Source organism: Coptis chinensis, chromosome 5, assembly GCF_015680905.1.
Source record: "Coptis chinensis isolate HL-2020 chromosome 5, ASM1568090v1, whole genome shotgun sequence".
Classification (NCBI taxonomy): Eukaryota; Viridiplantae; Streptophyta; class Magnoliopsida; order Ranunculales; family Ranunculaceae; genus Coptis; species Coptis chinensis.
Genome location: NC_141460.1, coordinates 53740672 through 53755029, shown reverse-complemented (window position 1 = coordinate 53755029; position 14358 = coordinate 53740672). Strand labels below are relative to the sequence as shown.

At 34.0% G+C, this 14358-nt stretch overlaps 1 long non-coding RNA gene across 2 annotated transcripts; it reads left to right on the top strand.

The window, feature by feature from the left end:
• The first annotated feature begins 4180 nt into the window (after window positions 1-4180).
• On the top strand, window positions 4181-6287 carry LOC147497947 (uncharacterized). Of its 2 annotated transcripts, XR_015194173.1 has the most exons (5): window positions 4181-4283; window positions 4436-4497; window positions 5002-5086; window positions 5176-5286; window positions 6242-6287. It is a non-coding gene; the product is annotated as an uncharacterized LOC147497947 (long non-coding RNA). The 2 variants fall into 2 exon arrangements; XR_015194172.1 differs by having other exon boundaries at window positions 4203-4497.
• The last annotated feature ends 8071 nt before the right edge of the window (window positions 6288-14358 follow it).

The window sequence follows — 14358 nt, the reverse complement described above, 5'->3', positions numbered from 1 at the left end:
TTAGACTTAATCTTTTTTTTGCGTCTTGAATCCCATTTTCCTTATTCCTTTCCTAATAAACCTAAAAGAAATCCTTCCATTTTTTATTGGAGTCGGTGGATACCCTTCGATTAATTGTTTAATTGTATAGTATCTCAAATACCAAAACACACAAGGCCTAAAAACTTCCCTCCTTTTTGAAAGATTTTTTTTTTTGAATCACACAATAAAAAATTCAGTCCAAATTGGACCCATTAACTATTGATTGTTAATGAATTAACAAGTTCTTGGATCTCAAATTGTGCTTCCTTAATTTAATGGCATAAGAAAATTCAATTGATACACAACCAATAATAATTGTTTATCAATAATATTAAATAATCAACCTCTTTCAATTAAAAGTATAACAACAATTATGTGTATATGTAAACCTTAGAACAGAAATCGTTACACAGATATATATACTTCCGGATCTTATTTATATATGATATGCCTATAGGAAATTAAGGTAATTAGCGTGCTTCAATTTTTCATTGAATATCATCAAATAGAAATTATGATATAGCACGGCCTGCGTTATCCCAAGCGGGGCTGGGATAAGCGATATGCGGATAGCTATATTTTCGTGTGCTTAATAAAAAAACCCCTTTTGGGCACTTCAATCGAATTCTACGAATTCAACTAACAAATGGGTAAAAATTACTCTCTTTTCTGCGAATCGTTTTTGAACAAGGAAATCCGCAAAAAAGTTAAGTGCTAAAAAAGGTAAACTCTGCAAGGTTCTTTTCTGTCTTTATCTCATTCATAGAGAACATATCCAATCCTGAATCCATTTACTTTTCTGGTGCCTAACCAGATCCTAATATCATAATAATAGGTAGAAGTTGGATCACCTTTGATATTCTATACAAAGCTCCATAAGTCTAAGCGTCGAATTTTATTTCGGGAATGTTTTATGAATTCATTTCCATTTGTATCATTTGCAAATTCTAATTTGAGTAGAAAATTCTCTTTATTTCTCCGCTCATACGTATTTCATATATTATATCTATGATATGGAGTTCGATAAAATTTCATGTGATTCAGTAAACAGAATATACATTCCATCATTGCTAGATCAATCCATATCATTACTAGATCGATCCATATCATATGGTTCGATGAAGAATGAGACTTAGAAAATGAGTGGGATTTTTTCGATAAATGGGAAACTAAAGATGCTCTGGGATGGAAATGAGGGAATGTCAACAATACCTGGGTTTAGTCAGATACAATTTGAGGGCATGTGTTGGTTGGTCTCTATATTGTAGCAGATTCGACTTGGCCTTAGGTCGTTGTAATCAGATGAGTGTCGTAGATGTGTTTTGTATTCATTGGTCATGAATATAAGGACTTACAGAACCCAACTAAAACTCATAGAAGTTTTACAAATTAAAAGTGGAATCTAATATAAAAGTGAATAGTCATAATTTCTATTCATAGTAACCAACGACTACTTTATTGCATACAAAATGCAACACCAAAGACCTTATTCTACACTCAATCCCCACTGAATTGAACATGCACAATTTAAGTAAATCTAAACAAAAAACTGAATCTAAACAATCCAAATTTTTATTCCAGAAAAAATAGCAAAAAGGTCCATGAACTTACCTCGAAATTTCAATTGAGGTAACATACTTTTTTTTTTGTCGATTAGGGTAACGTACTTAAGTAATTCGTTAAAAAGGGTAATCTGTTACCATTCCGTCCAAATTTAGCATACGTGGCGATGATTTTCACATGTGTCATTCATTTTTTTTTATTTCAAATATACAAAAATAATAAAAAAAAAAAAACAATTACACATAAGATAAATTTAACACGTGTTTATTACCAAAAAAAAAAAAAACACACACACACACACACACACAACAAAGCATCACTTTCCTCTACCTCGATCTATTTTCTCTAACAAAGCAACACTTTTCTTACTCTAACAAAGCAAAAAAAAAAATTTACTCTATTTTTTTTTCTTGGTTTCTCTCTCCTTGACTGTTTGGGTTTTGGCGTATTTTTTGGAATTGCAGTACTTGGTTCGTGTGGTGCATCAAGTAAGTGATTTTCCACTGATTCGTTTATTAAAATAATTGAAATTAGGGTTTTTGTAATTTTGCTTGAAATGGTAGCCCACTTTAATTAATTTATGATTCAACTGTTTGAATAGAATATGGTTTGTTTGGTTCATGTTGGTTTTCTAATTCATGACTTTTCGTGCTTAATATAATAGGAAGTGGCATGAAGTGTTTCTAATATAATATAATGTTGGGACTTTATTAATGATTGTTCTAATATAATATTGATTATGCTCACAAAGTGAACTTTAAATTGAAATGTTTGACATGCAAGCTATAGTATATTATATGTTGTTGGCCGGGAAAAACAATACTATATAGTTTGATTGTGTATATATTATTTGTTTATATAATACGATGCATATAACAAATTGATTGTATTAGTGTATCTTTTATAATCTGTCCCTATCTTAAATGCAGTGGATACTATTGGTATTGAACTGCATCATGGCAGGGAGTTTGTAGATGATGGTGGTCTGTTTTATACAAGGTGGGGTGGGGGGTAGAGAGAGAGAGAGTTTGGTATTCTTATGATTATGATGTAGATAAAGTATCTTATTATGAGTTCAAGGGCTTGGTGGAGGAAGATTTGGGATACAAAGATTTGACTAAGATATATTATTTAGTTCCTGGAAGAGCACTTGAATCTGGTTTGAGGTTTATTCATAGTGATATAAGTACTAACCAAATGTTAAAAGATATTGAAGGGCATAGGGTGGATGGACTTTACACTAAACACAGTAGTGAGATGATGAGTGAAACAAATGTTGTGAATCACAATGGTGATGGTTCCACTGATGACAATGAGTTAGATGATGAGGCTGCAACTATTATGCAGTCTCAAATGGAGGAAGCTAAAAGTGGTAGTGAAAGTGAAAGTGATGCTGCTTCTCTTCATCACTTGGGTGATGATGATGAAGAACTCATAGAAGTCAGAGTGAAGAAGTTGAAGAGTATGAAGGAGTTTATTGCACATGAGACTTAACCTCAAGATGGGATTGAACCTCAATGTGAGACTGAATCTCAAGTCACTGAACCTCAATGTGAGACTGAACCTGAACCTCAAGTCAATGTAGATTATGATAGTGAGTATGCAAACTCTTCTGAGTATGACAGTCCATCTGAGTCAAGTGATGATGAGGGCTTATTGGTTAGGAAGAAACCAAAGTTTCCTGTGTTTAACCCTAACTTAGACAATTTCAAAGTACTTCTTGTGTTGGGGTTGAGATTTACAAATCATGAACAACTTCAGCATTTGCTAAGGTGTTATCTTTGTGAATGGGGGTTATGTTATTCACTTTAAGAAGAACACTAGGAAGAGGTTTCTGGCTATATGTGCAGAAGGTTGCCCTTGGAGACTATGGGCAACTTATATGCAAGGTGAAAATAGTTTGCAAATAAAAACTTTGAAAAGTGAGCACACGTCACTACTAAAAGAAGGGTTTTTTTAAGTCACTTTTTTCTTAGGCCTCGTGTCATTTTCTACAAAAAAGTGACACACAAAAATTTGATGTGTCACTTTTTTATAGAATGAGGGTTGATGTATTGCTTTTAGGAAAAGTGACGCAACTAACTTAATTTTTCATATCACAATATTTGAAAGTGACACTAGTTATTTGGGTTGTTGTGCCACTTTTTACCCACACAAAACAAAAACAAAAGAAAACTATGATCAAATTTAAAAAAATGACACAAGACCTACAAAACACAAAACTGCTTCGAATGTCTAGCCCACGTTATCTCTCCCACACTCGCAAAAACAGGTATATTGCCCTTATTACAAACACCCAAAAAAAAAGAAAAAGAAAATGCTCGATCTCTCACTTCGTCACGAAGCTAGTAATCAGTTTTAGAAATATTTCACAAACTCTTCTCTGATTTCTCGTGCTCAACTCTCCCAAATCTCTCAAACACAAAATCTTCGGTGTTCTTCTTAACTCTGATTTAAGTCGAATCTCACCCCAGTGCCCATCTTCAATATTCTATTTTTTAGGGTGTTTGTAATTGCAATATATCTGTTTTTGCTAGTGAGGGAGAGAGAACATGGATTTTGAATTGGAGAAGGGTTAGGCTTAATTTACAAGTGAGGGGAGAGAGAACGGTAATTTCAATCGATTTTGATTAGGGTTTTTATGCGTTCACACCTACTCTACCTCTCTCAGACGACAATTTCCTCTTAAATTGAGCAAGGTATGTATTTTCATCTGATTTTGTTAGGAATTACATAATTAAATAGTGGGTGCTTTTAGATTAACTTTAGGCATGGGCGTTGATAATTTCTTCTTAAATGATCAAGCAACATTGATTATTTATGTGCCCATTTTCTTGTATTGTACATGCAGTCAGTTCTCATTGTTCTCAGTTCGCACTTTCGAAAATGGATGTTTGATTCTTAATTAATCAGGTAAGAATTTCTCGTTTTAGTTTGAAATTTATGATGGGTTTCTTTTTTTTATTGCGATTTCAAAATTTATCGATTTAGTTTCCCATTTTTACTTCAAAACTCATGGTTCATAATCGTCACATTGTTGTTCCCTTGAGAGGGCACTGAAATGGATCGTATTCATAAGTGTTTAAGGTATCTGGTGTTTTAAGTAATATTGTTTTGGATTTTTGTTTGTTTACAATTATTGTTGTGTGAAGATGGTGATAGAAGCCTGTAAATGCTTTATGTAACTACATAAGCAAATTTGGGTCAGTGGACTACATAACACAAAGATTTGAAAAATATTCATTTAAAAGAAGTATGTGTCGTGCTGATTGTTTTCTACAAAGAATGTTACGTTTTGCCCTAATTTGAGGGTGTTCAAAAACAAGATGTTCTGGAATTTATATGTTTTGTCCTCGTCTGATTTAGTTGTTACACCTTTTATGTTATTTGACAAAGTTCCTGTTGACTTATTATCAGACTTAGCCATGAATGGCAAGCATACATATCTCGAACTCATAGCCTTTGGAAAACTTACATAGGTGTGGAAGCCATTTATTACCAGGTAATGAAGTGCTTATGTCTGTAGTTTCATTGTAATATACAGATGTGTTGAGGTTTGTAACATGGCCATGAACTTTCTTGTGTGAACAGGCTGATGTTCAAGGGCAAAAGATCACATGGCTAACACCCCATGCTCTGCAGCAAGTCTTGTTTGATGAAGTAGACTTGAAGGTCATGTTAACATTTTTGGAATTCTATGAGGTAACATCTCTATGGTCTTTGGCTCATTGTTTTTTATTTGTCTTATAAAGAGCAAATTTCATAATCGTCCCAGGTTACTTAATTAGGTGTTCTTTAATTTGTCAAATTAAAATATGTTCATTAAAGCTAGGTTTACTGAAAGATCAATTTGAGTAGAAATTGAGGGAAGTATTACACGAATTGTAATGGGGGTACTTGTCCGGTGAGGATTCTTGGCGGGTTCAGCCCTTATCAGGGGAATCTATTAAGTTAGAAGTATTGTCATTACTCTTCTAATATAGGAATATTTAGTAAGAAGGAATCCTTACTACCAGTCGCCAATGTGTTAAAAACCACACCAGAGCCTTGAGGCTCACTGCTCTGTGAGGCTTTGAGCCTCAATCAAAAATGAAAAAAAAGGAGACTAGAAAAATCAAGAAAGAAAAAAAATCTGTAAATTAAGTAAAAAGAGAAAACTATGCCATATTCATGAAATTACTATAGCACAATGTTTTCCCTTGTTGCAGGCGGTCGCGCTTTATGTATGAAAACCTGAAAATATGTCTGCATACATATCCAAATAGATAGGCAGTTAGCAATATGCCATATCAATATAGAATAATACTAAAGCACAAATGCGTAAGTACTTAAGTAGTCAAATAAGTCTCAAACATAGACATAGTCACAAGTCACTAGACAGAAGACACTCACTGACTCACACATAGGCATAAATACTCACAGTTAGGCTAATCATACTTACCTTGAATGCTTAGTTTCATTTTTCTTATTTAGCTTGTTTTGTATTGAGACATAAAGTTTCTGTTAGTATTGGGAGTCACATTGTGGCTTCTGGTTTCTTCTTTCTTCTTTCATGTACAGTTGTCAGTATGGTTTTATTTATACTTTATATCTCTATTGGTCATTGTGTGGCAAATGTATTCCACTGTTAGTGAGTTATGTTCGTGAAAACGGTCAGGTAGTAGAAATTCTGGACGAGCAGAGTTTGGAAGAACTCATGTGGTGGGGAGCCCAAAGGGAAGCATCGGGGCTACTATAGTTTGTTTACACGCACGGCTCGGTGATAACGCCTCAAGGTATTCTTACCGTTTCTTTGACCTCAAATCCTTTCTTTCTTATAATCATTATGTTATTTATTATTTCTTCGTAAAGAATTCAGTCATAAAAGTTGAAGTTCATGATTATATTTTAGTTTCTTCCAAATTGAGCACACCTATTTAATTAAGCTTGCTCAAGTGGTCGGTGTAGTAAGTGAAACTAGGTCTTGCATATTACTACATACTACTGTTGCTCCAAATGTGCATTTATCATCAGCATTGTGTTTATACGAGGGATTGGAGAATGCTAACGTTGGTGGTTTTGTGTGAGTCTTGTTATACTGGCAGCGATTGGTGTGATTGTGGTATTTTCTCTTTGTCCTAAGTGTATAAACCATGTAAGGATTGTTGGTTTTGAGAAACAAAAAAAAAAGATCGATAGGTAATGTCAATGTCTTGTCATGTTCTGTTGGGCTGGTCCTTGGGTGCAAAGTTTTAATATATCTTTTTGTCAATAAGATTCTCTTTCAGATTGATTTGATGAGAGAGCGAAGCTGTGCTGTGATATAGATGAGTTTGATCTGTTATCTCTTTCTTTCTATCTCCCTTTCAATACAAGCTACTTTGGTCAGTCATGTTTAAACTAATGACTTAGTGCAAAATAGGGGACCACTAGTCCACTATCTAAATTATTGGAAGCTTTTGGCTTTTCCCAAAAGTTTTTCTACCAAGGATGTATCTACATAATTAATATATCCCTGACAGAGCTACTTACATCCCCCAAAAGTATGACACTGTATAGGTCAGTATTTTATTCAAGTTGAGGTGTGATATGTTTTAATAATATGCTTATGCTCTATTATGTAAGTGGGCTTCCATATTTTCTCTTTCTTTATGTATATTTACTTTTCTTATCGATTTTTTTTCCTTACTTGTGCAATATACCCTTCTTGATTCATTTGCTTTTTAATTTTATATACTAGTCATAATGGAATGGCGACTTCATGATATGATGCAGGTGCATGGATCGATTAATAGATGAATATATGGCAGCTAGGTTTTTTGGTGTTGGAAGTGCGCACAACAAGGTAAGATATTGCTAGGATAGCATTGGCGTCATGTAGTTTTTTTTTTTTTTTTTTTTTTGATTATTTTGGTATTGGAATGACTTATTTTGTTGGGAGTCAAACTGGATAATAGATACTAGGTTTGATCCATGAAATCAGTAGAAGTTAATTGTTTTGAATGTTGTTTCCATATCATAAAGCAGGTTAAAGTGATTTTGGTTGTGATATTTCGATAAATATATGTGTTTTTGTCATAAAGCAGGTTAATGGGATTTTGGTTATGACGTATAGGATGCAGGTTGAGAAATGAATACGATCGAATACAAAAATGAAAAAAAAAATTTTAAAAATTTATTTTCATTTGTCTAACTTTTGGAAAAAGTGACATAATATCTATTAAAAGTGACACAACTGACCACTCTTATGTGTCGCTTTTGACGTACTTGTGTCACGCTCTGGTCCAAAAGTGACACAACTACTATACTTAATGTGTCACTTTCAAAAATGACACAACTAGTATACTTAATGTGTCACTTTTATATACTTATGTCTCGCTTTGGTCCAAAAGTGACACAACTAGTATACTTAATGTGTCACTTTTGAAGAACTTATGTCTCGCTCTGGTCTAAAAGTGAAGTGACACAACTAGTATACTTAATGTGTCACTTTTTACGTACTTATGTCTCCCTCTGGTTCAAAAGTGACAAAACTAGTATACTTAATATGTCACTTTTTATGAAATTATGTCCCACTCTGGTCCAAAAGGGATACAACTAGTGTCACTTTTGACAAGCACTGTGACACTCTTTCTTAAAAGTGACACAAGAGGCTATTCTTAAGTGTCATTTTATTAACAAAAAGTGACACATTTAGTAAGGCTTTTGTATCACTTTTGGTAGAACTTTATGTGTTAGGGGCTGTTAGGTCACTTCAGAATTAGTTTCAAAAGTGACACAAGTGACTTTTTGTGTCACTTAAAAAGTGACACAAAAAGCCCTTCCTTTAGTAGTGCGTGTATTAGAGCTTATGAAATCAAAGTTGCTACTTACTCATTTTGGAGCAAGATAGACAAGGAAAAGATTCTTAGCAGGCCTTCATTGAAACTAAGTGAGTTTATGAAAGATATATATAAAACAAACTTACAATGTGGAGGTGACTCTTACTCAAGTCCATAAGACAAATAAGAAGGCGTTAGGTGATGTTGATGCTTCTCTAAGGGAACATTATAGCACATTACAAAACTATGCACATGAATTATTAAGATCAAATTCAGGAAGCACCATAACAATAGAATCAAAGAATGGAAGGTTTTATATGAGGATGTATATTTGTTTTGAAGGTATAAAACAGGGATGGTTGCATGGGTGTAGAAGGGTACTAGGTCTTGATGGGTGCTTCTTGAAGGGTTTCTGCAAGAGTATATTATTGACTGCAATTGGAAGGGATGAGAATAATAGGATGTTTCCTTTAGCATGGGCTGTGGTGGAAGGTGAGAATACTGATTCTTGGTCCTGGTTTTTGAAACTTTTAACAAATGACTTGGTTATAACTCAAGGTAATGGACTGACTGTGATCTCGGATCAGCAAAAAGGTCTTATTCATGCAGTTGCAGAGTGGATGCCCTTGGTAGAGCATAGGTTGTGTGCCAGACATATTTATCAAAATTTTAGGAAAAATTACAAGAGTAGTCAGCTTAAACAATTGTTTTGGCAAGCTGCAAAGTCCGGAACACCATAAGAATTTGTCCTTGTTATGGATGATGTGAAGGAGATTGATTACTTGATGGCTCAAAATGTAGTTCAATGGTCCAGTGTTTTTTTTTCTCTATGTATTCATGTTGTGAGTCAGTTGAGAATAACATGTGTGAATGCTTTAATAGATGTACTTTGGAAGCAAGGCCTAAACAAATCATCTCCATGCTAGAGCATATCAGATTATATATAGTGAATAGGTTGCAAAAACAAAGAGACATCATTAGCAAATGGAATGACCTAATAACTCCTAGTGTTAGGGTTAAGTTAGAGAAGATCACAGATTTTGGCACTTATATCACCATGGTAATCACAAGTATAAAGTGAGACACAGTGAAAAAAAATGCATATGCAGTGGATTTGAAGGCTCAAACTTGTGCATGTAGGATGTGAGAACTTAATGGAATACCTTGTGCACATGCAGTTTATGCTATCTACCACTTGAAGGATGACTAAGATAAGTATGTTGCTGAGTGGTATAAGATTGTAAAAATGAGACAGGCTTATGACCATTTCCTGCAGCTTGTTGGTAGATATCCTTTTGCATATGTAAAAACTGGTTCTCACACACACTCGAGTGCACTCATTTAAATACCTCGCTCACGTGCACATTGCAATATAATTGGAGCGAGGGTTTCGTTCCACACCAAAAGATCAAAACGTTTATTACAACTAACTGGAACTAACTCTTTGAGGAAATTATGTGACCAGGATTTTACAAATATTATTTTAACCATTTTCCTAGGTGACTTAATATGCAAGTTACTAAAAATTGTTTTCCTAATCAAGAAATCTAATGGTTGTTAAATAAAGTAGTAAAAAGGTATAAACTTTAATTTAGATATAAAGATTTTATTGGAATCCATAAAAAGACATAGAAAAGATTACAAGACTACTTAGACATAAAACATATTACAAGCTTAACTTAACAAAAACCAAAAACCTTACATGGAAACTTTCTAATCCGGACTAAAACTAGCTAATGGAACAAAAGTTATGTCTTGCCCATCAAGCCTCCCTTTCAAAGCAAATGAGAGTGCTCCCATTTTCCTTTGCATCCACGTGAACTTCAATACCTAACTGCATCTTTAAATGTGGGGTTAAATGTGAAATATAATCAAGACTTTGTAGCCACCAATTAGGACTTTGTTTCCACCTAATTATGCCACCTAATGAAGCCACTAATTAGGACTTAATTAAATTTGTGCCAACCAAATAAGACTTTGTGTGCCAAAATTATGCACAAAAGTCTTTCTTAGTTTTTAATGCAACTTGACTTGTGTTGAAGCTTAACACGTGAGCTTGATCGCCAGATTCTGTGGGTTTGCATAGTGGGTCCCTTATGCTTCGACCAGTGGCGGGTCTAAAAGTTGACTTTATACAAAGTCCCGCATATGTGTAGAGCTCGCCACACTGATCATTCTGATGGTTCACTTGCCACCATTGGAGTTCAGGTTCAGAAGATATAGGCTTTTGGAGTTTGATGATTTTCGGCACATACGTTCATCTTGTTCTTACTTGAAATTGTCTTTTTTGCTTCCCTGGGCTTCGGTTGGGCTTCACGTGGGCTAAATTGGAAAATTCATGTAGACACCCTATTCCGTGCTTAAATACTGGCTTATTCTCATTTTCACATTGATTGCTCCAACCTGCAAAAGCACAAAAATACGATTATTTCATGATTATTAAACACATAATTAACCAAAATGCTATGTCTCTACGGGGTTTTATATTACAGTTTTGGGTGCTTATCACCTGTCAATAGGGAGAAACTATGGCCAATATCAAATTTGCAAATTTTATTACCTCCTATACAGATAAGGATGCCTGGTAGACCAAATAGATGTAGAAGAAAGGATCTAAATGAAGAAAGTAAGAGAACCAAAATGACTAAGATGGGAAAACAAATGAGGTGCTCAAACTGCAAAATTCTTGGCCTCAACAGGACAAAATCTCCATCACTAGAGAGTGTTATATCTTTATTATATCTTTCTTTGTCTATTTTAAAACTATACATTGAAAATTGATTCTAATGGTTTTGTCACAGGTTAATGTCAATGTGGAGTCAAGTGAAGCATGAACACCAATGGACTCAGAACCAATAGCAAATCACTCACCTCCAAGGTAGCCAAGAGCAAGGAAGGCAAGACCAAGGCAGCCAGTAGCAAGTCATACATTCACCTGCAAGGCAACCAGTAGCAAGTCACTCACCTCCAAGGCAGCAGCCAGTAGCAAGTCACTCACCTCGGCCTAACAAAAAGAGGGAAAAACCACCTAAAGGATGGGTATGTGCGTTTACATGTAGGAACACTGGGGATAATTTCATAAAGGTAAATAGTTATGATTGTGTGTATATTTTTTATGAAATGGTTTAAACTCTTATGAAATGGTTTGCAAATAGTTATAAATTGTGTTTGTATATTGTTTATTCAGTTGTCAGGGCAAAAAAGAGGAATATGGGCTCCAAACTATGTATGTGGAGTACCTTATGCAACTGCTAGGTCATCAATTGTTGGAAGTTCAAGTGCACCACCTCCAAGTTGGGCAAGCTTAAGTGGTGCAGTGCAATATGGGACTCACGAATCCAACACTGGAAGTAGGACAAAAACAACTAATTGTCCATAACATTGAACTTAACTAATGTTGCTACTGCAAGAGCATCACCTATAGTTACAACTTCAAAAGCACCTCCTACACTTTCACCACATAGAAGGTCAAAGAAGAAATTAGGAGTTAGGATTAGGGGAGGCAAGACAAAAGATCGTGGCCAAAGAAAACCATGGAAGTAGAAAAAGATGAAGACGGTGCTATGTGTTATGTGTCTTTTGGTTATGTGTTATGTGTCTTTTGGTTGGTTGTGTTATGTTTAAGAATAATGTCTATAGTTGAGGACAAGTGTTTTGGTTTATGTTAGTTGTATTTGAAGTAAGATCATGGTTAATTTGATGTTAATGGATGCAATTTGTTTTTAATATTAATTTGTCAGTTTACTTTTAATTTAGGTTACTTTTATTTGTTTTATTTACTTTTTTCTATATATATATTATGGTTAAATGTTTAGGTGGTTAGCTTTACTTCTTTTGTGCTCTATTTATACAGTATGCTTGAAAGAATTTATAGTTTATAGCAGGTGCTTGCATCTTCTTTTCTTATTTCTTTTTTTTTTTATAGTGATGTACGTGCTTGCAGGTTCCCCAAAATTGTTATTCCATTGTTTCATTCCACAAACTTCCACAAAAATGTTCCACAAAATCAATTAAACAAACTGCATAATAAGATTCCAACATATAAATCAAACAACAATTCACCATGGTAACCAAATTACATCTATGAGTAAACTAAAACAACAAGAATAGTAATGACAATATATACCATCTTCTTCTTCCACATACATGCTAAATACTTTTTCTCCATTTCATCCAATTTCTTCTGCAACTCCACCTTGCTACTCTTCTTAGCATCCATGGAAGCTTTCAAAACATTGTTTGACTCCTTCACTTCCACATTCAAATCAGTCAAAGATTCAATTTTTTTGCTTAAGTACTTCATGTCTAAAATGCAAGTCTCGATACTTTTTGCCTGGAGCAGCATAATCATCAATCCAGTGGAAATATTCGCAATGTCCATTTGGAAAGTATTTGCATCCAGTGAACTTTCTTCATGAATTAGCATCAGTAAAAGAAAGTTCAATTTGTGCAGGTTCTCCATGCATACATGTGCGGTACAAATTGTTCGAGCTCGAACTCATAATTTGAAATCGAATTTGCAAAGAGTTAGAAATACCCAAAAGTGGAATTAAAATTGAAATTTAATATGTAAAAAGCATGTAGAGCATCAATTTCGTAAATTGCGCTGCGATTTTAAGGACTTCAATTTGGATGTGAGTATTTTTTTTTCTTCTCTGTAAAATGATCATTTTTCTTATGTTGAGGAAAAAGAACTAACATATCCTTTTCATGTGCTTTTATCCAATGGTTCTATGTGAGCTGGCCAATTTTGCTGAAGTGGTCAATCAATTATGAGGTGGCCAATTTTTGCCGAGTTATAAATAATTAAACAATTAAAAGATTTAAAAAATATTTATTAATTAAAGATAACGGTAAATTTGGACGAAAATATAACGGGTTACCTTTATTGACGAATTACTTAAGTATGTTACCCTAATCGACGGAAAAAAAAATATGTTACCTCAATTGAAATTTCAGGGTAAGTTCATGTACTTTTTTGGCTATTTTTTCTTTATTAAAAGTAAGCAACAACTATTTAAGGATTTTAAGCAACAACTCAGATAAAATCGATGCCCTGACCTTGGGCCAACCTCTTTAGACTGAGTATTTGAACAGTAGTGTATGCACATCAATAGCCATGATGTGCTTTATTGTCATGGAAAAATGAAAAACTCATTCTAGTTCTGTATGTATGTAATTTTTGAAGCCAACAAGCCCCAAAAAACCCAATAAATTAAACTCGCGCTTATGTGCTTGATATTATTTATTTGTTTCAGCCAACATTTTTTTTTTAATAATTAAATGATTCAGATTGTCATTATAGACACAAAAATACTATCTAGTAAGTATCATTTCACTACGTCAAAATAGAGAATTTATGACAGGCATGACGCCCCACAATAGGACAGCTTCTAACTGTCTAAACATAAACCACGACTAATTTCTTTTATTAGACAGCTATTACCAGTCGGGTCATATTTGTCGGTCTTTGTCTGTCTACATCCTCCTTCTAATTCCCATTGTCGAGACTTCTGCTTTGAGCCCTGAAACCATTTCCCACCAAAAAATATTGAGAACCCATTTCCCACCAAAAAAAATTGACGAATTTTGTGTTTCCCCCTAAAATTTCATATCTTACCCAAATACTATATATTATCTCATCACACGATTTTTTTCTCACGTTTCTGCAAAGGTTCGTACTTTCTCTTTATTAGGTTTTTATTTATTTCTGTTCACTAAAATTGATACTGAAAATTCTTTTTGTAGATTGGGTCGCTTAATCCAGGAATTGAAGGTTTAGGGTTGAAGGGGTATACGAAATTTAATACACTCAGTTAAATCGAGGTGATTTTCTTATGGGTTTTACTAGTTTGTTCTTTACTTTTTGAGTTTCCATTTTGTGCGAAGTATTTGTATGTTTTTCAATGGCCTGATTACGTTGTATTATATCCTCATTATTTCATTAATTAATTAATAATTAGTTTGTATGTTA